The sequence below is a fragment of the Sapajus apella genome, unplaced genomic scaffold (genome assembly GCF_009761245.1).
Source record: "Sapajus apella isolate SASKATOON/1434 unplaced genomic scaffold, GSC_monkey_1.0 scaffold23, whole genome shotgun sequence".
NCBI lineage: Eukaryota > Metazoa > Chordata > Mammalia > Primates > Cebidae > Sapajus > Sapajus apella.
The window spans coordinates 5,670,156-5,696,142 of record NW_022436963.1 but is presented as its reverse complement, the minus strand read 5'-3'; the positions used below and the strand labels follow the sequence as shown (position 1 = coordinate 5,696,142).

General features: G+C 40.4%; 1 protein-coding gene across 9 annotated transcripts in view; it reads right to left on the bottom strand.

Moving 5' to 3' along the window:
* Nucleotides 1–25,987, bottom strand: part of CACNA2D3 (calcium voltage-gated channel auxiliary subunit alpha2delta 3) — a 933,834-nt gene that overhangs the window by 808,807 nt on the left and 99,040 nt on the right. The window contains exon 1 of one of the 9 annotated variants that reach the window (XR_004272349.1): nt 10,998–14,120. The exons of the other annotated variants lie outside the window; for them this stretch is intronic. The gene's annotated coding sequence lies outside the window, so the exon portion shown is untranslated. Of the gene's footprint in view, nt 1–10,997; nt 14,121–25,987 lie in introns of those variants that run through there. 9 annotated transcript variants of the gene reach the window in all.

Sequence of the window (25,987 nt, the reverse complement as noted above, 5' to 3'; positions counted from 1 at the left end):
CTACCCATTCCATATTTCCTTTCACTTCAGCAAGCACCTCAACTAGTCATAATTCTTTATCTGCTGGAGTGGGCCAAACCTTAAAATCTGTAGCAGTCAGCTAGGTTTGCCATAACAAAGTACCACAGACTAGGGGGCCTCAACAACAGAAAAATATTTTCCCATGGTTCTGGAGACTGAGAAGTCTGAGATCAAGATGCAGCAGGGCTGGTTGCTGGCAGCCTCTCTCCTCAGCTTGCTGCCTGGTTGCTCGGTCTTCACATGGTCTTTACTCCTGTGCCTGTGGATCCCTCATATTTCTTCCTCTTCCCATAAGGACATCAGTCCTATTGGATTAGGATTAGGGACCCATCATTTTATTTTTTTTCTTGACATGGAGTTTTGCTCTTGTCGCCCAGGCTGGAGTGCAATGGCATGATTTTGGCTCACTGCAACCACCACCTCCCAGGTTCAAGGGATTCTCCTGCCTCAGCCTCCCACGTAGCTGGGATTACAGGAGCACACCATCACACCTGGCTAATTTTTGTATTTTTAGTAGAAACAGGGTTTTACTATGTTGGTCAGGCTGGTGTCGAACTTCTGACCTCAGGAGATCCACCTACCTCAGCCTCCCAAAGTGCTGGGATTACAGGCATGAGCCACCTTGAGCCCAGCCGGTCCCCACCCTTTTAATCTCACTTTACCTTAATTACCTCCTAAAAGACCCTATCTCCACATATAGTCACATTGGGAATTAGAGCCTCAACCTACACATTTTGGAGGTGGGAGGACACAGCTGAGTCCATAACAGCTTGCAATAACATTCCATTGTCATCCAGGGTAACAGTGACAGTTCAGGAAATTAACTACTGTTACATAAGGAAAGATCATTACATTTCCTAAGTGTTTTCAAGAATCTTTTATTTACCAAATATTAGTATATTTGGTCAATAGTTTGAGTATCCACTATGCACCAGCATGGTATTACGCATGGCAGATATAAACAGCAATCAAACGAGACAAGACTGGAGTATGTCTTGGGTGCTGGGCATTGTAGGTCACTATTCTCAGATGTGACATCCCAGTATGGAATTTCAGATCCTTTTCATTCCAGGCAATTTCCCTTGAACTGTAGATAAAGCACTAGGTGCCGTTTCCTGCTTTAGTTTTCTTTTTCAGGGGCGCCTAGTAGTCATATGTCAGTTCTCATCTGCCTGTCTTTAATATTGTGTCCCTTTCTCTTGAATTCTTTGTCTATTTTTATAATTACAATGTTCCTAATATTTACCTTCTACTTATTTTAAGGCATTATCTGTTTTGCTTATTTGCTCTTGCGTTCCTTCTACTCTTTATTTCTAAAGTAGTTATTTCCAATGCTTTCCTCATGTCTACCACCTCATTTCTGAGATTCTTCTGTTTTGATTTATATTGTTCTCTCATATCCTGTATCACTTTCTTAGTAAGTTTTAGTTCATTTTGACAATAGTGGAATATGGTTTTATTTATGTTTGTTTAAATCAAGACTGATTGATTGATTGAGATGGAATCTCACACTGTTGCCAGGCTGGAGTACAGTGGTGCAATCTCAGCTCACTGCAACCTCCACCTCCAAGGTTCAAGCAATTCTCCTGCCTCAGCCTTCTCAGCAGCTGGAATTACAGGCATGTGCCATCATGTCCAGCTAAATTTTTTATTTTTAGCAGAGATGGGGTTTCACCATGTTGGCCAGGCTGATCTTAAACTCCTGACCTCAGGTGATCCGCCTGCCTTGGCCTCCAGAAGTGCTGGGATTACAGGCATGAGCCACCATGCCCGGTATAGGATATGGTTTTAACCTGTTTTGTGGGTGTGTCTTTTTGTTGTGCTGGTGTAGAGATGTTAGTCTGCTTATTCTTCTTTCCAATTTATTTTGCCTTTGTGTGGTATTTTACACCTCCATTCCTTTATGTGCCTTGTTGTTATGTGAAATTAATGTAAGATTTAGGATCAAGGCTGGTTCATAGAAGCTTTTCTCACTTCAGAGCTCTCTCTTCAGTTGCTCTCATGTAGTGTTAAAAATATATATGATAGCTGCTTTCTGAGATATCCTGGCTATCTTTCTACCCCATGTCCACTTTTATTACTAACCCTTAAAGAGAAGGAAAAATTGTTTGAGCATCTGGGTAAAAAGAACAATTGACTTATAAGGGAAAAAATATTATAATCAGACTTTAAAAAACAATGTAAGCAAAAAGAAAGTACAGGAACCTATCTAAGATCCTCAAGGAAAGAAAATAAGAGCCATGGATTTCTGAATTAATTTCCAGTATAAAGGACATAGGCAACATGTAAAAGAACTCAGGGAATATTGTTCCTTAGAGCCATTTCTGGGAAGTACACCAGTTTTGTGGTTCAAAACAACCAAAATTGCTAAACAGCAGAGATTATGTCTGGTGGTGAACAGCAAATATGCAGATGCTTGTAAAGGTAAGACTACATGAGGATTATAAGGGAGAGTATAGTATGTAATAGCTACATGCTCTCAAAATGTAGACATGGAGTGGCTCACACCTACAATCCCAGCACTTAGGGAGGCTAACTGGGCAGATTGCTTGGAACCTCAGATACTACCAGATGACAATGATGACAGAGAAGCACATTCCAAATTAATCTTAACAATACACTCTTTTAAAAGTAATCATTCTTGCATTACAGTTTCATTTGACGATTAGACAAGGGCTGGGGGCACTGGTGACAATTTTTAATGTTTGGATGAGCCTATTTTCCATAATCTGCATTCATTCATGATGTCACTGGTGAGAGACTGGGGGAGATCACGTGACCTTCCCAAAGGCAGGCCTTCTGAATAGATGCTGTTTCTCAAGCCCTGCATGATACCAATCAACAACTACACTATGTCAAGGGTCCAAAGTTGACTGATGGAACCCATGCCCTAGCCCAAGGTGCTTTTGGTGCCAGTGCCAAGTCAGCGAAGTGGAAGGCAGTCCAGAACACCAAGCTCTGGATGGATAGTGGGAGAGCAGGCCTGGTCTCAGGTCAAAAGTCCCAACCCTCGAACATGAGCCATTGTGAGAGCCAGGATTGTCTTCTCTGTTCAGCAAAAGCCACCTTTTCATGCATCTAGGCAGGGAGGACCCCAGGGAATAATCATTCATTCTCATTCTTATTTTCTCTCTCTTCCTCTCTCTCTCTCTCTTTCACACACACACACACACACACACACACACACACCCCCACCCATACATATACACACTTGCATACAATGTTAAAAAAAAAACGAAAAGACATGCTGGAACTTAAAATTAAATTTTAAAAAAATTTTTTAAAAGATAAAACAAATGTGTTCTATTCCAATCCATCTATTCACACTTGGAGGCTATGACCATGTACTTATGGGCCATGACCATGAGCACATAATTTACGGACCAAAGACACTGTTGAGATTGAAAGGGAGGGACATTAATAATTATGACAATGAGTATAAACCGGCACTGCCCTGAGTAAATCAGTACAAAAGAGTACCCTGGCTGTAACCCACCCAACATGTTTTAAGCTGCTCAAATGTCATCTAAATTTTTCTTGAGTTCTTGTTCTGGTCTCCACATAAAAGGCAAAAGTATATAATTACCAGTCCTTCAATGGATCCCAGAGGGTACAAACAAGAGGATTTCAGGAGTTACATGGACAAGCACGACCTTTTAATTGTATTGTTAAATATTTATATGTGGCTTAAAACTATGTATAGATCATACTGTAAACACAGTTTCCAAATATATTATTGCTTACAATGAAACCAAAGGCTTACTTTATTTAAAGTTATTACTTTATTTATTATTGCTAGTAGATTTAAATATTAAAATGTCTAGCAAACGCTTCTACACGTGATCTCAGCATACACACAAGAATGGATATTGTATGTGGACACTTACTTTTGAAAATTACTGGCACATTCAATGCATGCTTCTTTTTTTTTTTTTTTTTCTCTGTAGCCAATCAGTCAACAAACCCTAAGCCCTTACCTATGAGCTGGGCATTCCGCAGACCAAGGGGCCACAGTGGGAACCCTGGCTCCTGCCACAGGGAACTCATCAGCCAGCGAGTCTGCAGCACAAATGATGTGATTTTTAAAGCTAATAAGGCATTTGACATTTTGATTTAATAACAACAAATATTACTGTGCTTCATAGATGACAGTTTGCACATACGCAGTCTCATTCAACTAATTGCTATTAGTTTAAAGTCTAGGGGGAAATGTCCTTTTACAAAATAACCTCCAACACCAGCTGCTTGCAGTTCCTCAGCTGCTCTTCCCAGGCCACAGATTCAGGGCACTTCCCCACACCAGCCCAGACCAGTTTTGCTCATCTGTAGCCATCAGGCCACTTCTATCAAAAGAAAGTGGGAGGAGAGGCTGGGTGCGGTAGCTCATGCCTGTAATCCCAGCACTTTGGAAGGCCGAGGCAGGTGGATCATGAGGTCAGGATATTAAGACCAGCCTGGCCAAGATGGTGAAAGCCCTTCTCTACTAAAAATACAAAAATTAGCCAGGCATGGTGGTGGGTACCTGTAATCCCAGCTACTCAGGAGGCTGAGGCAAAGAAATGCTTGAACCCAGGAGACAGAGGTTGCAGTGAGCCAAGATCATGCCACTGTACTCCAGCCTGGGCAACAGAGCGAGACTCTGTCTCAAAAAAAAAAATAATAACAATAATAGTAATAAGAAAGTGGGAGGAGACTCTCAAGGCTGGGCACTCACTCCATGGCTGCACTGCTGTGGCACTTGGACACCAGGACTTCTCCAGTCCCTCCCAGGAGCACTGTATGTTGAGAAGGACTGGTGGGAATTATGAGGCTCTGAGGGAGAAGGTGCTATCATCAGGTAGTCAGATCTGTTTCCAGCAGAGGACGGGGCAGCAGGACTCCTGTATCTGCCAGGAAATTCCCCCTATATCTGTATCCCCTATAGACTAGCATTGCACAATTCAGAAAGGGCCTGCAGATGCATTCTCATTTCCATCTCCTCATCCATCCAGTGAGGAAGGCAGGCTGGTATCATGACCCACTCGGAGCTAAGGAGGATGAGGCTCGGAGGGATCCGTGGCTTGTGTGAAGTCACACTGCCAGAAAGCGGCAGGGCTGGGTCAGAGCATGGGTGCTTTTTGCCCAGTTGTTTTAAGTCCGGAGCCTGGAGCCAGATAATTGGCCAGCCTCCTCCAGGGCACTTTATGTATAGCTGGGAGGGGACATTTTGTTTTGTTTTGTTTTGTTTTCATTTGTTTGATTTTCCTCTTTTGATTCTTAACAGCTAATCTTTTTTAGTAAGAACTATCAAATGCTTCACTGGCCTTAAGAATGAGTATAACAAAGAAAACACTATCATTTGTGCTGCAAAGTTAAAGACACATGAACAATAGCTGAGTCCCATATGGTTTCCAAGCTGTGGAGGTGGGTCACCAACTGGGCTTTGAGATCAGGAAAGTCATGAATAACTAAGGACAAAAAAAAAAAAAAAAGAGTGCTGAAAATAACTTGGAAACGTGAATTTACAAAAGACTACACACTAAATATAAGCAAGGGCACCCATTCCATTTTTGGCTGATTCTTCTGGCATCAGCTGCCGTTTGGCAAACATTTGACAGCCCACTCAATCGCGGGTCTCCCACACCACCCCCTTGTCTTCCTGGGTAGTTTCCAGCCTTGGGTTTCCAGGACTCCACAAGAACACAGGATGAAGAGAAATGCACAGGGGAGCTGGGGAGTGGAGACAGGGGTACAATCTGGGAGGAGATCTGGAATCAAGGGACACATGGTTTATGATGTGAAATTGGGATTGAGGCTAACTGTTGAGGCTGGCTGTGCAATTCACCCAGACCCAAATCTCCTCCTGTTTCTCTGCTATTGAGAAGAATAATTTCTACAGAGCTCTTCCATATTTTCACAAGTAGTTAAAGGTGCTTTACTGTCAGTCATCTTCAAAATTCCCTGCTTGCCTGAGCAGCAACAGCAAAACAAAAGCAATCACCTTCACCACCGAACTGACCGTGTTCCAGGCCTTGTGCTAACATTTTCTTGGTAGTCCTCCTTATCCATGGTTTTGCTTTCTGTGGTTTCAACCTGCAGTTAACCTCAGTCCAAAAATATTACATGGAAAATTCCAAAACTAAACAATTCATACATTTTAAATTGCGCGCTGTTCTGCATTGCATGAGGACATCCCACCCAGGACCTGAACCATCCCTTTGTCCAGCACAGTCACGCTGTATATGCTACCTGCCCATTAGTCACTCAGCAGCTGCCTGGGTGAACAGATTGACTGCTGAGGCATTGCAGTGCTTGTATTCAAGTAACCCTTATTTTACTTCATAATGGCCCCAAAGTACGAGAGTAGTGGTGCTGACATATTGTTATAATTGTTCTAATTTTTTTACTTTTTTTTTTTTTTTTGAGACCAAGTCTCACTCTGTCCCCCAGGTTGGAATGCAGTGGTGCGATCTCAGCTCACTGCAACCTCCACCTTCCAGGTTCAAGTGATTATCCTGCCTCAGCCTCCCGAGTAGCTGGGATTACAGATGCCCACCACTGCCCCTGGCTTTTTTGTTTTGTTTTGTTTTGTATTTTTAGTAGAGCTAGGGTTTCACCATGTTGGCCAGGCTGGTCTGGAACTCCTGACCTCAGGCAATCTACCTGTCTCAGCCTCCCAAAGTGCTGGGATTACAGGTGTGAGCCACCTCGCCCAGCATGTTCTATTTTATTATTAGTTATTGTTAATCTCTTATTGTGCCTAATTTATAAATTCAACTTTATCATGGGTATATACATACAGGAAAACACAGCGTATACAGGTTTTGGTAATATCCAGCTTTCAGAAATCCACTGGGGGCCCTGGATCACATCCGCTTTGGATAAAGAGGGACTACTATATAAAATCCCACTGAATCCCCACAGCAGCCCTATGTCACAGGTATTCTTATCATCATCATATTTTAGATGGAAAAACTGAGGCTTAGGAAGTTGCAGTAACTTGCCCAAGGTCACACAGAAAGCAAGTGTTGGAACTATATACCAACCACCATCACCAACACACTTAGCACTTGAAGCTGGGTGACGGGTGACTGTAACCGCAGAGGCCAAGCTCTTAATCCCTGTCCTACACTGGCAATCTATGCCACAGGACCTCCCCTAATAGTGTCAGTCTGGCATCCACCCCTCTACCTCCCCACTCCATGTAACCACAGCCACGTGAGCCAGCATGCAGGCCATATACCAGCCAATAGTCTCTTGTGTGTAATTTAGATTGAGCATACCCAAATTGGTCTCCATAAGACCCAGTTTGTACAGATTCTGCTCTGAAGGCTGTGTCTTCAGCTCCAAGTTACCACAGAGTCCCTTTGCTGATTAATAGGCTTTCTTAGACTGTGGACTCTGGAGCCAGATGGCCTGGGTTTGAACCCCAGCTCCACCGTTTACAAGCTAGAAGGGCTTGGCCAAGACACCTAGCTCACTGTGCTAGCTTTTCTCTTCTCTAACAGAGGTACTCATGATACTAATAAAACCTACCGTTCTGTAGGCTCTGAGGATTATACGCAGTTCTGCTCAGGAAGTGCTTACAACAGTGCCCAACAGACAGGGATCCCCAAGTGATGATCATTATACAACAGCCATGTGCAGGCCAACACTGAGATTATTCTAGATAAATGTTTATATTTCTCTTAGAAACTGAACGTTTGGCAGCAAATAAAAGCAAAGACACAGACTTACCTCAAGAAAGTCACTCTTGGCTACTGGGCCAATTTGCCACTGGATTCAAGTTCTATTTTGAGGGCACCCAAAAGAAAGCAAAAGTATAAAGACTCTAGCTGGGAGTGGTGGCTCACATCTGTAATCCCAGAATTTTGAGATGCCGAGGTGGGTGGATCACATGTGGTCGGGAGTTCAAGACCAGCCTGGCCAACATGGCGAAACTCCATCTCTACTAAAAATACAAAAATTATCCAGGTGTGGAAGCAGGTGCCTGTAATCTCAGCTACTTGGGAATCTGAGACAGGAGAATCACTTGAACCCAGGAGGCGGAGGTGGCAGTGAGCCAAGATGGAGCTACTACACTCCAGACTGAGAGACAGAGTGGGACTTTGTCTCAAAAAAACAAAACAAGACTCTAAACTTTATTTTTAGATAGTTTTTTCAGTGAATTGGATGATAACATATTTTATTTTGATCCCACTGGTACTGGGTCCTATGGTATGTTTTGCCTTGGTAAATTTTTTTTTAACCAAGATATTTCCAAGTACCTGTATGATAACACCTCCAAAATTTCTTGAAATACTAGCTTTCCCTCTTGGGAAAAGCCAGCCTTCACTTTGCTGTGGTCCCTCCAAGCATCTCTTTACAAAACCAGCTGATGAGAATAATAAAGCCCGAAATCAATTTGGGAAATCGCATCATGAACCATAAAACAGATAAGTCGAATTCTTCCTCCTCCTCCTCCTCCTTCCTCTCTCATCGTCACTTACTAGGGGAAATGCATGTGGTGTGGGATGCTGATCCACATCCCTTTTACTTCGCCTAATTAGTATTCTGAGTAGGTGCCTCTCACAAGGAAAATCATCCTACAACTCTGTCTTTCTGATTACGCTGAAGCAGCAGAGGGTTTTCAGTAACCGCCTTTGACAAGCATTATTATATCTAGTAATTACTGCTCTCTTGAGTAGGTTGGAAGGAAACAGACTTGCTTATCATCTCTGATCTTTCAGCCCGAATGCTGGGATTTTTACCTCCAACAACCCACCAAAGGGATCTGCCAGCCTCTCTGATGGCTCCTGTCTGAGATGTTTTCACTTCAATAACAACAACAACAAAAATAAAGCTAATATGACCATCACCAGTTAATTCTTTTTTCCTGTCTTGATGAGTTGAATACTCCTAATTTCCTCTTACATAGAGGGTCCCTTTAATACCTTGGACCACCACAGACATTGTTCTCATAAATGCCAAAAGGATATTTCACATTAGAAATTAAGTTATTTAACTGTATTCTCCTATTCTCTATGCAAACTTTATTCCTGGCCTGAAATAGGATTGCACAGGTGTCATTTACAGTGATTATCACAGCAGCTGACACTTAGCAAGACTTTACCAAGTGTCTAGCCTAGCGTAAAGTGATTTTATTTTGAAAGTATTATCTGATTTTTTTCTCCTAGAAACTAGGTTGACAGTTATTGTAGTCGTATTACATTTTAACTATAACTATTTTAATGATGAGTGAAGAGAGGATTAGAGACAAAGCTTAGTAACTTGCCCAAAATTCCACATAAGTCTGACTTGTGTGAAGCCACGCTATTTACTCATTACACTCTATTATTTCCTATCCTAGTAGAATATTTTTGAGCCAAACTCAGATTGTCTGCTTTTCAGGAAGTGAAGTGATGATTCTGAACCATGGCGACCAGTAGAATCACATTTGTTCTTCCCCAACCCCCTCAGCACACAATGATCTCCCTCTGACCCAACACTTTTGGCTTGGACACCTCATTTGGCAACAGGGATCACAACAGATGTAACAGAGCTTTTCAAATACTGTCAGTGGAATCCTGAGCTGCTTCAGCACTCCTTGATTCTCGAATTGACATTAACCTTGTCCATGAATTTATATCTTGTCTTTCTATCTGAATTATAAAATCTCTAAAGGCTAAAAGGGTTAGGCTCACTGCTGTATACCCTTCCTTTGGGATAGCGGTTAACCTTATAAACATTTACTGATTTATTTCCACATTTAACCAATACAATAACTGCATTCTTGCTTATGGAGCTGAAAGCAAAGCAACTCAAAAATTTAATCCTTAATTGTTCTTGTTCTTCAAGAGCCTTTGAAAGGTCTTGGCAATACTTCAAACCAAGTTCTACCTGAGAGCTGGGTCCTAGCTGACTCAATAATTACCGTACAGTACTGCTTTATGTCCTATATTTTAGCCACGGGGCCAGACACATACTTCTTTTTATATATGAAATAGTCATATTTTGACAATCATTAGGAAGAATGACTGATACATTTATGGGCATCACTTCTACAGTATGGTTACATTTTACAACAATAAACACATCTATTGCTTTATATGTTGCTAATAAATAAAATATTCAAAATGATCTGAAGACCTCAAATGAGTTCATTAGTGCTATGGTTTAAGGTTTTGGTCAACAGCACTTTCGGAGGCAAGAGCAAATTAATTTCTTTGACCCACAGGAGGAAAGAGAGCTGATGTGAATCACTGTACCATGTCTCAGTTGGCCCCATGATGGGCAGTTTAAACTGCATTAGGGAGATAATTGCCTGCTGTTTAGGGGTTTTCACAGCAACTCTTGCAAAGCCTCTTTTTTACATTATTTAGACTTAAATTGGAAGGGACCTTTTGTGGGTTTTTTTCCCTTTTTTCAGGAAAAACAGGGCATATTTGCTTAATTGTACCCACTTTTCTGCCAGGTACTGTCACATATAAAAACTGACATCCTAAAAACTAGATAACTTGAGATTTACTGCCTTCTCCTCAATCATAAGGAGCGTGATGACAGTAGAAAAATACCTTAGCAAGTGCATTAATCTCTCAAATTTTTCTATTAAAATAAGCCCACATAGTGGGACTGCCATAAAAAAGGAATTATAGGACCCAAGCTGGATTTTTTTTTTTTTACACATAATCATTGAGGTGATTTGCTCTACCTCTGGGTTCAGCCACAATTTGCTTCTGCCTCCTTAACATGCACAGGTGATTGACAACTCACTAATAACTCAATGCCAATATAGGAGATTATGTGACTAAAATAAAATCCAAGGTTCCATAGAGGCTCAGCCATGCTATTAAAAAGAGTTACAAACATATATTGAAGCAGTAAGGAAAAATGATATGGAGAAAAAATTTAATAACATGGAAATTATGCTGCAGACAATATGGGGACACAGAAAGGCAAGTCCGATGAATGTGAAAAAATTAGAAAACAGTATGGAGCAGTGTTTTTCAAGTATGTACCTCAGAACACTGATCCCTCTGCATAAAGGGCTGATACAAGAAGACAGGTTTCCTGGTACTGGGAGATGAGCCACACCACATCACTCTCAGGGACTCAGTGCATGTCAGCAAAACCAAGGCTCTGAAAAGCCCTGCAGTAGAGAAACCTGCTTACCTTGGTTTCACATTTCCTAAACTTATTTACCCAGGGAACCATTTTTTCCGCTCAACTTCTCTACCCACGGAGGGTAGGGCTCACATAACTTTGAAGAAATTCTGCAATAGAAAAAAGATGGAAAATGCAGCCAAGGGGAAATTGAGCCAGAGTCAGCATGCTTAGGTGCAGCACATGCTGACAACAGAAACACTTGGATTTTCAATCTGGGTAAACAAAATTGATGTAATAATTCCTGAGGGGCAGAAAAAAGGCAATTAAAAAGTTGAGCATATTAGGTGCTTGGTGGGTCCGCTAACATTCCTCTTCATAAAAGCTGAGTTCCAGGGATCCAGCTGATTGGGTAAAGATTAATCTTTACCATGTAAATGTATAAAAATGCTTTGGACCTATATTTCATTTGTACAAGTCAGATAAATCCAAACTGCATGGATACTTAGCTTAGCAGGAAATATACAATACTAATTTATCTTAGATAAAGAGCAACAGGGCCATCCCTAGGTAGATCTAGGTGGGTCTGAAAAGTAAACAAGTTTTGCCCGCTCCTCTGAACCCCTTTCTCCCTCTCCAAGCCTCTCTCCTACCTGTTTCAAGGCTCCCCTGCACGGCAAACCTGAAAAGCCCCTTCACGCTGGATGTACTGTTCTTTCTAGCGGCATGAGCAGCTTGAAAGAGACATGGTCATATTTAACACAAATTATTTAGCACAATTAATTCTTCAAGGGGGAACTGGAAGCGGTATTAATAACAGACATTTTGTAGGGGAAGAATGTCCTTCTATCCTTGAAATCAAACCAAGGTAGCCGCTGGCATCATCTACTGCCATTAAGCAAAGTCATTAGACTTGTGTTAATGGAATGTGTTTTGCATGTTACAAAAAGAAGTTTCGGGCAACAGCAACAGCTGCCCTGTAGGGAGCAGCTAATGAGTACCAACTACTGTGCTGAGTGCACTACAGACACCATCACCCTCATTTAACTTCGAAACTGCCAATGGCATGATATACTATGATTTTCATGTTATCAATGAGGAAACTGAAGTTCAGGGTGTAAACTGCTCGTACAAAAATCTCATGGTGGTTATGGCGTAGGGCTGGAATGAACCCAGGACAGCACAGCTTGGCCACTGTGTGGTGTGGCCTGTTTGGTTTGGCCCCCTTGGAACAATGATATTTCAAACGAGCTCTGCGTTATCTGAAGAGTCACCCTACGTCCTGGCAAGAATTTTCTACATCTTTGGCAACTTCCATGCACAGAGTTGTTATTTGTTGAGCTAAGATTTTTTAATCCATCCCTCAATCTTCATCCACAGAACACATATTGGCATGTTAACTTGGCGTCCTGCTGTTCAGTCAAAAGTGAAGATAAATCCAGAGTTCAGTTCAGTAGGTATTTTTCAATAAACTTTTTAATCTTAGAACGGTTTTAAATTTACAAAATAATTGCTGAGACCATACAGGGAGTTTCTGTATATTCCACACCCAGTTTCCCCTGTTGTTATCCACTTATACTTATTGGTACATTTGTCACAACTAATGAATCAATATTAATACATTACTATTAATTGAAGTCCATGCTTAATTCAGATGTCCTTCGTTTTTACCTAACGTCATTTTTCTGTTCCAGGATCACATCTAGGATATCACATTACATTTAGTTGTCATGTCTCCTTAGCCTCCTGTTGTCTATGACAGTTCCTTCGCTTGTTTTGAACAGTACTTTTTTGAGAAGTATTGGTCGGGTATTTTGTAGATTATTCCTCACATAGGAAGAATCACCGCACTCAAATGCCTCCTTCTCAGAGGGCCTTCCTGAACACACCCAACCACTCTCCCTCTCCTTAGCCCACCATATTTGTCTTTCTGGTACTGTCAGAGCATTCACCTTATTGCACATAACGATTTGTCTGGCTGGCTGTCTCCACAGTAGACTATCAACTCTTTGGAAGTAGAGATGGGTTAAACTAATCATGCCAGTACAGCATTTTGCAGACAGCCAGCACCCAGTGGAGATCAATCAAACTCCAAGACAACTGATGGGTGTGAGACTTTGCAAACAAGAGGGGCATAGTTTACAGTATGGCTTTGTACTCTAATTACATAATTTAAAGTCTGTAAATTTGCTATAGCCTCCTGTGCAACCATAAATCAAAATGTTCAGGTGTTCTACAGCTGCAGTTCAAGGAATGGGCTATCCAATATTAGGAAAAGACTTACAAAGACCCACACAGGGAAAAACCTAAACTGGTAAGAAAGGAGCAGATCCTGGAAGCATGGTGGAGGTTGGGGAATGTGTTCAGAGTAGGGGTGCGGCTCAGGACACTCTTTCAACCAAAACAAACAAAAGCCCTCATGCAAGTCACTGCTGGTGACATGTTTCCTTTTGAGTTTAAAAACTCACTGCATAGTTGTGTTATTAAAAGTAAGATCATGCACATGAGATTCTCAGCCCTGGGCCCAGTATAAATCCTATAATAAATGGTATTGACATGAGGGCAGTGACAACTGACACTCACACTCTTACAAATATTACCACCCAACCCACTCTGCACCCTTGTAAGCCCAGCCCATTTAATGCTCACAATAACCCTATAAACTAGGTACTACTGTCACCTCCCTATAGCTAAAAACCCCCAAGCTTCAAGGGATTCGGAAACTATTCCGAGAGCACAAAGCCAGCAAAAGTGACTGAACCAGGACTGGAATGCTCGATCTATTTGACTCTATAGCTGAGCTCTTCATGTTAGACAGATACACACAGCACACCTGTGTATCATATATATAAAGTATATGCACATATACATGTGTTTACACAGCTGAGGCCACCCCCAAGGCCACAGAGGAGGTCATTTCTGTGTTTGGATAACGAGGCAATGGATGCCAGGGTCAAGGGCTGAGCCAAGCCACACCATGTGGGAACAAGCAATGGCAGCTGCGCCAAGGGCCAGTGCAACAGCCTTGGCCCTGCTGCCTGGGTTCCTGTGAGCTCCCCTCCCGCCCTGCCCCAGGACCACCCCTTCCATTCACCATGCAGCTGCTGGACAATAAGCAGCTGTCTGCCTCTATGGAATGAATATGACGAACATGAAACCAATAACCTTGGCCTAGTAGTATAACAAATACTAGGCCATAAACCTTTCACAAGTATTATAATAAATAATACATGGCCAATAACAAGACCACATATTATTTACTATAATACTTGTGAAAACCATTCATTCATTCAACAAATTTTTATAAAATCACCTAATAGTAGTTTACTACACACTAGAAATATATGGGTACACGAACTGCACAAAAAATCCCTTTCAGCTCCAAGGTGGCACTCCAGCAGCACCTCAAAGCATCCTTACAACATGACTAAACATTAGTTATGTGTGTGTGTGAGCCTAATGCCCATAAGGCTGGCCCAGGACAGGGCCTGTTTTTTTGGCAGATGCTCAGAGAGTATCTGATAAATTTATCAACATATTAACTAATACATTACTTTAGGTTTTTCAAGGAACTCTGACAATCATCACTTCAAAGAGCACCTCACATTTACCCCAAAAGACAGAAATAAGTAACACTGTCCCATTTTACAAATGGTGGATCTGTGCTTCCATGGGATTAGCTGGCAGAGTGAGGGCCAGAAGGCAGGCTTTGTAACTCCTGCTTAAGAACTTCTACCCAGCTGAGGTCCAGCCCTGGATTTCACCAAACAGAAACACTCAGACATGTGGCAGTAATAACATTTGAGCCACCCATTTCCTAGAGGCCCTATCCCCAGCCACAGAGCACTCCCCTCATCCTCTCCCTGGGGAGGCACCCTTAAGACATGAGAACAAACTGCTGACCCCCACACCCTGGCTCACATGTTGTCAGAGGGGATATTTTTTGTTAACCACAGCCTGTGGCCAACACACTCAGGCAGAATGCACAAATGGAGTCCATCCAAGTCACCATGCATCCCCATCATCATCTATCATGTTTACCAGGGCTAGATATCTTTTGGCAATAGACTCCATTTACACGATTAAAAAGAAGCTTGGAAATTTTCGATCATTTAATTAATCTTTATGTACTTTGTCCTATTAAGCAGCAGAAAAAATGTTTACAGCTCAGTGGAACAAATTAGCATTTGTAATTCTTCCTTTTGCAAAGAGATTTATCTGTATCTACCTATATAAAATATTGTTGAAATAAAAATGTCAAATCCAGATTCCTTGGCAAGATAGAAGGAATTTTATAAGACTATGGAGTGACATGTGGCCTGAATAATCTCTCACACAAATTATTGTGTTTCTTGAGCTGTAAGTATAACACGCTTAATGAAGCTCAGCATTTGCAACCTGTCTCCCACAGAGTCCAACAGAGTTTGCCTTTAGAATCCCCTGTGTCTAACTCTGGCTCAGAAACTATTTACATACTGAGATGAGCCTTTTATTCATAGATCATGGTTATTCTCTTCAAAATTATCTACAGAAATTATTATGCCTTTTCAGAAATTAATGACCCTCACAATTTACCAATTCAAACATGTATTACCTTACATAACTCTTATGAGGTTTGTGAAGCATCTTCTTGGAAATGGGTAAGGTAAGTTAGGAAAGAGAATTATACAAACTTCGGATCTTCATCTTTAGTAAGCTTAAATAAGAATGTAGGAAATATTCCGCTGGCAAGAAAAAAGAAAGAAATGAAATCTGGCATAATTTCCCTGTAATAAAACTATGCTGCCTTTTAAATTCATGTCTGCCTTTAGAACCAGAAACCAGGAACACTGATGGCTTCAAAATACTTAAACCACAGAAGGAACACAAACAAACAAACAATTAAATGACTTACTAGCACTGTATGGAAGTCTATTTTCTCTTTTTGTTTCACTTTTTTCTTTTCTCTTTTTTTTTTTTCCTTAAACTTAAAATTACCTTTGCATAACATTTTTCCATGGCTGATCCTTCTCCTACCCTGGGTTACGTAGAAGTATTATATGTTGCAGAAGTATTATATATATTATATGGTGACAAGAAGTTCCAACAAGATGAGAAGGGGAGGAAGCCCTCTGTAATCTGCAGGTGTCCAAGTATTAAAATGTCCCTCTCTACTGAAATGAGTAGTGTGAACAAGATATAACAAAACGGGCCCCAGAACAGTAAATCTGGTGCATGACATAAAAAGCCTGCCAAGGCAACAAATACTCTAGGGGGAAACTGGCATTTTTATAACTGGGGAATTTCCGTGTGAGCAAAGCAGAGTAAGAGAAGAAAGAAAGGGAGACAAAATAGCAAATTCCATAAAGACTTCTTATCAGAAGCTTTCGGCCAGGTGTGGTGGCTTATGCCTATAATTCCAGTGCTTTGGGAGGCCAAGGTGAGAGGATCACTAGAGGCCAGGAGTTTGAGGCCAGCCTAGGCAACATGGCAAGACCCCGTCTCTACTAAAAATAAAAAATAAGAAATTTAATTAGCTGAAATGCTTTCAAGTTCTATATAGAAATCAGAAGCCTTTGAGGCCTTACAAAGATCAGAGAAAACAGAATCACCAGTGTAGAACAAAGCACCCAAAAAAGAAAGAAAATCGAGCCTTCCCAGACAGGATGCCAGGAGTGTTGTTGGTTTAGGAAACATCTGCATTCATTCCTGAATCTTCCATATAGCACAAAGGAAGCTCTGACTCCACAAGAGACACACGGAGCCACAGAGGTATCCAAGACACACAGACATGCTGGTGCGACTGGTGTCTGGAAAGATCTCAGGGTCTTCCATGAAAATAAATGTGAGCTGCTCATGCAGAGAAGAGCGACAGGGCACGGTGTCGATCTGGCACGTCTGAAGCCCCAACTGAAAACCCAGACTCCACGCTTGACAATATAGGCAGTAGTGCTCCTCTGTGAAACAGTGATTCTGTCATCTCCCAATTCAGACTGAGGCTATTATCCAGTTTCCATAATGCACACCTTGGTGGAGATCAGGAAGGGTCTGCTGAGAGCAATGACGGGAGAAATAAAGCTGCCGATAAAATCGGTCACAAGTCCTTGTTCTCAGGGTTCTGACTTCAAGATCTGAATTTCATGTGTGAAATAAAAGACTAGAATCCCCATGAACTTTACTAAAGGGATAACTGCTAGACCGTGGCCACCTCCTCAAAGACAGGCCCCATGTTCCCACCACCACAGTCTGGCAAGCCAATAAATATTTGTTTAATCTTTTTAGCACCATTTAGTGGTGCCCAGGCTAGGTGATTCATATGCATTCTGTGTAATCTCAGTGGCAGGCAGGTATCATTCTCATCCTTTTTACTATTCTTGTACAGACCACACAATCAAAACTCACTCAGAGGTTAGATGTCTCTGTAAGATTGCACCGTTAAGTGGCACAGTCAGGATCTGATTCCAGGTTTCTGCTGTACCATCCTGTGAAGGAAGCCAAACTGAACCCTTGAACAGGTCTCCATTTTCTAATCTATAAAATCAGAAGAATGGACCAAGTCTCCGGCAGTTCTAAGAGTCCACTATTCTACTGTCCCTAGTGTCTAAGCTACAAGGCAGAAATTTGGCTTGGAAAGGGTCACACAACATCCCTTAAACACATAAACTTTAAATTGAAATAGAAGAGGATCCACAGAGCTCTGCTGGACTAAGACCATGGAAATAACATGGTAGAACAAAGAACAAAATACTCAACCAAGAAAGCAGCTCCATTTGCTTTCCAGTAGAAGGCAGTTCCACTTCACATAAATTTGGGCGGCTCAGAAAAACAGTTTCTGTCAAGTTTGGTGAACAGGAGCAGGGAGGTGACAAACAGAGTTGTCGACAATAGCTGAATGTTTGGCTCTGTCTTGTCCCCTTCCTCTTCCGAGAACACCAAAAAACAAAATTTTAATCTTTCCAAAGACTAAAAATGTGTCATTTTTTTCTTCTGTCTCTAAGGAAACAACTTCATGGGCAAATGAAACACTGTGAGCTGGGTGAACTAGTGAACTCGATGATGTTACTAAATGTGGCCTAATGGTTTATCTCCAGGAAGTGCACAAAAAGGAGCCCAGCACATAGCAAAACCCCGGTGCTGGACATTTATCCCGGTGCCAAACACCCAAATCCTGAAAGTGAAAACATAGTCCCTACTACTCTGCAATATATTGTTAACCAAGACCTTGGTTCCTTTTGAACTGTGAGTTCCATAACATTTGCACAGTTCTATTCCTGTTATTAGCAGATTTTACATATCACCACGTTCTGCCATCTTCACAATGACCCCTGCAGGTCTTCCAGGACAAAGGAGATTCATTCTGTGTTTACCTTGAGTTCCGAGCTCTCTCTACCAAATGCAGCTGCTTCCTACAAAGAGTGAAAGCTATCCCTGAATTGTACGTACTGCACTGATGGACTAGCTTATAGCAGACAAACGCTCCTGAGAACAGTTAGAAAAGCTACAGCAAGTACAAATAATATATATTTGGAGGAACTGTGGACCTATCAAGGCAGCCAGGAGTTGAGAGTCCAAATTTCTGAAAAAGAAGTAGAAACTTCCTGAGGTGAACCCAACACTCTACACTGCCCTCATCTTTGATGCACTGGATAAATCAAAAGTGATGTGGCTAAAGGCTGAGAAGCTCAACAGAGCTTTCAGCAGTGTCGTAAGACTAGTAAGGTGGGAAGATGGGAAATGGAGTTCACAGCTACCAAGGCAGCCAGGAATCAAGGGGCAAATATCCTATAAAGAAGGTAATTGCAGGCCAGGCATGGTGGCTCATGTCTGTAATCCCAACACTTTGGGAGGTAAAAGTGGGAGGATTGCTTGAGGCCAGGAGTTTGAGACCAGCCTGGGCAACATATCAAGACCCCTGTCACAACAAAAAATAAAAAATTAGCTGGACATAGTGGCTCAGGCCTGTGGTCCTAGCTACTCAGGAGGCTGTGGTGGGAGAACTACTTGAGCCCAGGAGGTTGCAGAGCTGTAATAATGCCACTGCATTCCAGCCTGGGTGACAGACCGACTGTCTCCAAAAACAAAAAAGCATCACTGGGTGGGAGGCAAGGAATTGCAGAGAGGATAATCTTAAAGTCTGAGCCATTTCCCTCTTTCTGGGGTTTGATACTTAACCTGGGACAAGTATCATAGTTAGAGAGGCAGCACAGTTTAATTGAGAGTAGCTATCAAGAGGCAGAAAAGTGAAACAAGCCTATCATCGATGCTGGGGAGAAAAACACTGGAGTACAGTGCCAACAATATTAAGAAACCCTGGTAGATGCTCCAGTCTTTAGTTCAGGAATACTAAAGAATTACACCCTAGCAGTAAGAACAAATCAGAAATAGGCCAGTCATACAAAGACTGACACCCAGAGAGAGATCCAAGATGGCTGATCACTAGCAGCTCAGAAATGTAGCTCCCAGTGAAAGCACAGAGAACAAGAGGACACTACACTTTCAGATGAATTTTTGTTGCTCACGCACCAGGAGATTCCCAGCAGAGGAGCCCCACAGGTCACCAGCGCGACTCTTGTGGCCGGCGAGGTGGTTTTGCCGCTGCCTTGGTGCGGCGGTTCTTGGTGCAGAGTCAGAAAAGCACCATCAATCTTAATGCCATTGTTTTGGCCTGTGCACTGGGTTGCTCAGATTTTAGCACCGGGAATCCACAAGTTGGATGTCCACTCAGAAACCCAACTATAAAGACGGTAATTATAAAGACTACAGATGGATAAATCTATAACAAAGGGAAGAAAACAGCCTAAAAAGGCTGAGAATACCCAAAATCAGAGCACCTCTCCCTCTACAGGGGATCACAGTTCCTCATCAGCAACGGAACAAGGCCTGATGGAGAAAGACTGTGTTCCATTAACAGAAGCAGGCTTTAAAAGGTGGATGATAAGAAACTTCTGGGAATTAAAAGAACTTGTTTTAACCCAATGCAAAGAAACTAAGAACTTTGAAAAAAGGTTTGACGAAATGTTAACAAAAATACACAATTTAGAGAGGAATATAAGTGAATCAATGGAGCTGAAAAACACAACAGGAGAACCTCACGAAGTATGCACAAGTTTTAACAGCCGAATTGATCAAGCAGAAGAAAAGATATCAGAGGTCAAAGACCAACTTAATGAAATAAAACGAGAAGACAAGATTAGACAAAAAAGGATAAAAAGGAACGAGCAAAGTCTCCAAGAAATATGGGACTATGTGAAAAGACCTAATCTACGTTTCATAGGTGTACCTGAATATGATGAAGAGAATCAATCCAAGCTGGAAAATACGCTTCAGGATATTATTCAGGAAAACTTTCCCAACCTAGCAAGGCAGGACAATATTCAACTCCAGGTAATACAGAGAACACCACAAAGATATTCCTCAAGAAGACCAACCTCAAGGCACATAATCGCCAGATTCATCAGTGTTGAAATGAAAGAGAAAATACCGAGGGCAGCCAGAGAGAAAGGCCAGGTTACCCATAAAGGGAAGCCTATCAGACTCACAGCAGATCTCTCAGCAGAAACCCTACAAGCCAGAAGAGAGTGGGGGCCAATATTCAACATCCTTAAAGAAAAGAACTTTCAACCCAGAATTTTATATCCAGCCAAACTAAGCTTCATAAGCGAAGGAAAAATAAAATCTTTTGTGAACAAGCAAGCACTCAGAGATTTCATCACCACCAGGCCTGCTTTACAAGAGCTTCTGAAAGAACCACTACACATAGAAAGGAACAACCAGTACCAGCCTTTCTAAAAAATACCAAAAAATAAAGAACATCAACATAATTAAGAACTTACATTAACTAATGGGCAAAACAGCCAGCTAACATTAAATGGCAGTATCAAACTCACATATATTATTATTAATTCTAAATTTAAATTGACTAAATCCACCAATCCAAAGACACAGGCAGGCAAAAAAAGCCAAGACCCATTGGTATGCTACATCCAGACCCATTTCACATGCAAGGACACACAAAGACTCAAAACAAAGGGATGGAGAAAGATTTACCAACCAAATGGAGAGCAAAAATAAATAAATAAATAGAAAGCAGGAGTTGCAATTTTTGCTGATAAATAGACTTTAAAGCAACAAAGATTAAAAGAAGCAAAGAAGGATATTACATAATGATAAAAGGATCAATGTAACAAGAAGAGCTAAAGATCCTAAATATATATGCACCCAATACAGGAATACCCAGATATATAAGACTTATAGAAAGACTTAGACTCCAACACAATAATAGTGGGAGACTTCAACATCAGTATTAGACAGATCAATGAGACAGAAAGTTAACAACGATATCCAGGACTTGAATTCAGATCCGGAACAAGTAGACTTAATTAACATTTATAGAACTCTCCACTTTAAATACACAAAATATACACTCTTATCAGTACCACATCATACCTATTTACAGGTTTAAATGAAATATTGGTTGGCTGCTTGTTAGTTATTTTCTTCCCTCATTTTTTTTTCTTGTCTCTATTATTAAACACAATTATAGGCATACCCATTTTTAGACTGCATTCTAGCCTGGGCAATAAAGCAACACCACTGTTCTCTCTCCCTTTTCCCCTTCCTATTCCTCTTTTTTCCTCTCCTTCATTCTTTTTTTTTAATTATTCTTTGTCTTTCTTTCTTTCTCTCTTTCTTCTTCTTTAAAAAAAAAAAAAAAAAAAAAAGACTGACACCCAGGCTCCTGTCAGTTCAGTACCCAATATGGTGAAGGTGAACTCACTGCTCCTACCCTAAGTGCTTTCCGGAAGTTAAAGGAAATTCTCTCTGGAGAAGTGTCAACACAGAGACCCTGGCCTCTACAAGTTTCCAAGTACAATGTCCACCATTCAGTCTGAAGTTGCTGAGCACATCAATGCACAGGGCCAAGTGAAAAAAAAGCATAATACAAACAGACCCCCCAGTGATACAGGTTTGAGGTCATCAGACATAGACTTTAAAATAACTATAATTAATAGGTTCAGAAAATAAGATTATAAACTTACAAACTTTGCCAAAGAATTGCTGTCTGTAAGAAAAACAAGTGAATATTCTTGAACTGAGAAATTAAGAGAAGTTTCAAACACAACAGATGTGTTTAACAGCAAATCAGATACAATTTTAAAGAACATCAGTGCTCTAAAAGATAAGTCAACAGAAAATATTCAGATTAACACACAATAAAACTAACATATGGAAAACACATAGAAAAGTGCAAAACAGATACAGAGGATATCGTGAAAAGGTCTAACCTCATGGAGTCCCACAAGGGGAAAAGAGAAGGAGAACAGGTAGGAAGCACTTTTTAGAAACGCAACGGTTAAGAAATTTCAAAAAGTGATAAAAAATATGAAGTCGCAAATTCAGGAAGCTTGGGGATCTATGCAGGGTAGAATTTTTTTTTTAAACTGACATAAGTATCACCACAGAAATTTGCAGAAAATTATCCCTTATGAAAATATGAAACATGAGAAAGAATAAAGGGCAACCAAAAAGGTGAATGTGTGGATGAATCTAAACACACTTCGTATGAAATAAGAATAATCATATCTTATAATTCAATATCTAATGGGAATTTTAAACAAGTTAGACCCAACACACATGACAACACAAAAGACAAGAGAGAGTCCAAAGAAGTGAAAGTGTGCCAAGGTTCTTGAAATATTCATATACAGTCATGCCCTGCATGACGTTTGAGTCAACAAGAGACTGCATGTACAACGGTGGTCTCATAAGATTATAATGGAGCTGGAAAATTCCTATCACCTAGTGACCTCCTAGCTGTTGTAACATTGTAGTTCAATGTATTACTCACCTGTCTGTGGTGAAGCTGGTGTAAACAAACCTATTGCACTGCCAATCACACAGAAATATAGCACATACAGTTATATACAGTACATAATACTTGATAATGGTAATAAATAATGATGTTAGTGGTTTATGTATTTACTATACTATAATTTTAATGTTATTTTCGAGGGTACTCCTTCTACTTAGTTAAAAAAAAAAAAAAAGTTAACTGGAAAACATCTTCAGGCACGTCCTTCCGGAGGTATCCAGAAGGCATTGTCATAATAGGAGATGACAGCTCTACAGGTGCTACTGCCCCTGAAGACCTTCCAGTGGGACAAGGTGTAGAGGTGAAAGACAGTGATCTTGATGATCCTGACCCCATGTTGGCTTAGGCTAATGTGTGTGTGTCTTAGTTTTTAACCAAAAAATGTTTTAAGTAAATAAAAAATTAATAGAAAAAAGCATATGGAGTAAGGATATAAAAAGGAAAAGGAAAATATTTTTTACAGCTGTACAATAGGTTTGTGTTTTAAGCTGTTATTACCAGAGTCAAAAAGCTTTAAAAATTTAAGCTTTTAAGAAGTAAGAAAGTTACAGTAAGCTAAGGTTAATTTATTACTAAAGGCAGAAAAATAATTTTTTATAGGGTGTACAGTATTTACAAAGTCTACAGTAGTATGCAATAATGTCCAAGGCATGCACATTCACTCACTGCTCACCCCACTGGCTCATTCCAGTCCTGCAAGCTCCATTCATGGCAATTTTCCTGTACAGGGATACCATCTTTTGTCCTTTATGCCGTATTTTTATAGTAGTACCTTTTCTATATTTAGACATGCTTAGATAGTCGAATACTTATCATTGTGTTACAATTGCCTATAATATTGAATACAGTAACCTGCTATACAGGTTTGCAGCCTAGGAGCAATAGGCTATAGCCTGTTGTGCAGCAGGCTCTAGTGTCTAGGTTTAGTGCACTCTATAATGTTTGCACAATGACAAAATCACCTAACAACACATTTCTCAGAACATATTCCCATTGTTGAACAATATATGAATACGGTGGTAAAAGTACCTTAAACTAGTTAAATATGCATTTTGTAATATCTAGGGTAAGCATCAAAAGAATAAAATGAGAAGATTTAATTAACAAGGTAGTAAAGGTAAACAAATCTGAATAATGTAACACTTAATTAATCCAAAACAAAGCAAGAATGAAGAGGAAAAGTAACATAGAGCATATGGGACAAATGAAAAACAATGACATTTAAACGCAAACACATCAGAAGCTCCATTAACATAAATATATTAAATTCTCTAATTTAAAAGTTAAAGTTATTACAGATTTTTTAAAAATCAAAACTTAACTATGTACTGCTTAAAATAAAAAACATAAATATAGAGAGTCAGAAAAGTTGTTGTCACTAAGCTATTTATTTATACCATAATTTCACAAAATTCAAAGGATTGAAATCATTCAAAGTAAATTTTGATCACAATGAAATTAAGGTAGCCATCAATAATTTACAAAATAGAAAATTCCCCAAATGTTTAAAAACTGAGTGTTATAAATGACCCTATGGCCAATGAGGGCATTGCAGTGGGATTGGAAACAATTTTGTGATGGTTAGTTTTATCACTGGGACACAGGGTACCCAGATATTTGGTCACACGCTATTATCGGTGTGTCTGTGAGGGTTTCTACATGAAATTAACATTTGACTCAGTAGACTTAGTAAAGAAGATTGCCCTCCCTCGTGTGCATAGGCTTCATCCAGCCAGTTGAAGGCCTCAATAAAACAAAAAGGCTAAATAAGAGAAAACTGCTCCTGCCTGACTGCCTTGAGCTGGGACATTGGTTTATTCCTGCCTTCACACTTGAACTGAAACATCAACTCTTCCTGAGTCTCAAGTCTTCTAGTATTCAGAAAGAAATATATCAGTAGCTCTCCTGGTTCTGGGGCCTGCAGACTCAGACTGGAACTACACTATCAGCTAACCTGAATCCCCAGTTGCTTACTGCAGATCTTGGAACTTGTCAGCCTCCATAACTGCATAAGCCCATTCCTTATATTGGTTCTGTTTCTTTGAAAAACTCTCATGAATACAAATTTTTAACTACATAATAAATAAGCATAATACAGCCTGCTCTCTGGATCTGCAAGTCCTGCATCCATGAGTTCAACCAACTAATGATCAAAAACATTCAGGGCCAGGCGCAGTGGTTCACGCCTGTAATCCCAACACTTCAGGAGGCCGAAGCAGGAGGATCACTTGAGCCCAGGAGTTCAGGGCTGCAGTGAGCTATGATTACACCACTGCACTCCAGGCTAGATGATAGAAGAATGCCTCATCTCAAAAAAAAAAAAATTTTTTCAGAAAAAAAAGTAACAGTACAATAATTTTAAAAACAAGCTAAAAAATATAGTGTATCAACTATTTGCATACTGTTTACATTCCATTAGTTATTATAAGTAATCTAGAAATTACTTAAAAGAACATGGGACAATGTACATAGGTTATATGCAAATACAACACCAATTTGTATGAGAGACTTTAGCATCTATGAATTTGAGTATTGGCATGGGAATTTAAAAATTACAAAAATCTCGCTAGTAAAACTTCCCCAAAATAATGACCTGGTCTGTAATATGTTAACTTAATAATCAATGTATTTCAGCAGATTTCAATTTGGATTAACTCTCTTAGAGATGTAATATTCACATTTGGAACAACAACAAATGCTTCTTATTAAAGGCAAGCTACCAAATTAGAAATTCAAAATTATGACAGTACCTAGTGAAAATAACTGTGAAAGAGGTTGAGTTAACCAACTTTAACTATCTAAAGTAGAATAAAGTACAATCATAAAATATGCTGATAATCTGAAATGGAAACTAAATAATTAGAATTTTTAGACATGGTGGTACCATTCCCACAATCCCGCCCTCTCACCTCTAACATTTGAACGTTTTAGAGCATGTGCTGCATGAGGTCAAGGATTCATGGATTTTAATTACTGTATCTCCAGCATTCAACAAAATGCCTGCCACGGGTAGGTGCTAACATCTATAGCATAAATTAAAGGTTACCTCTTGGG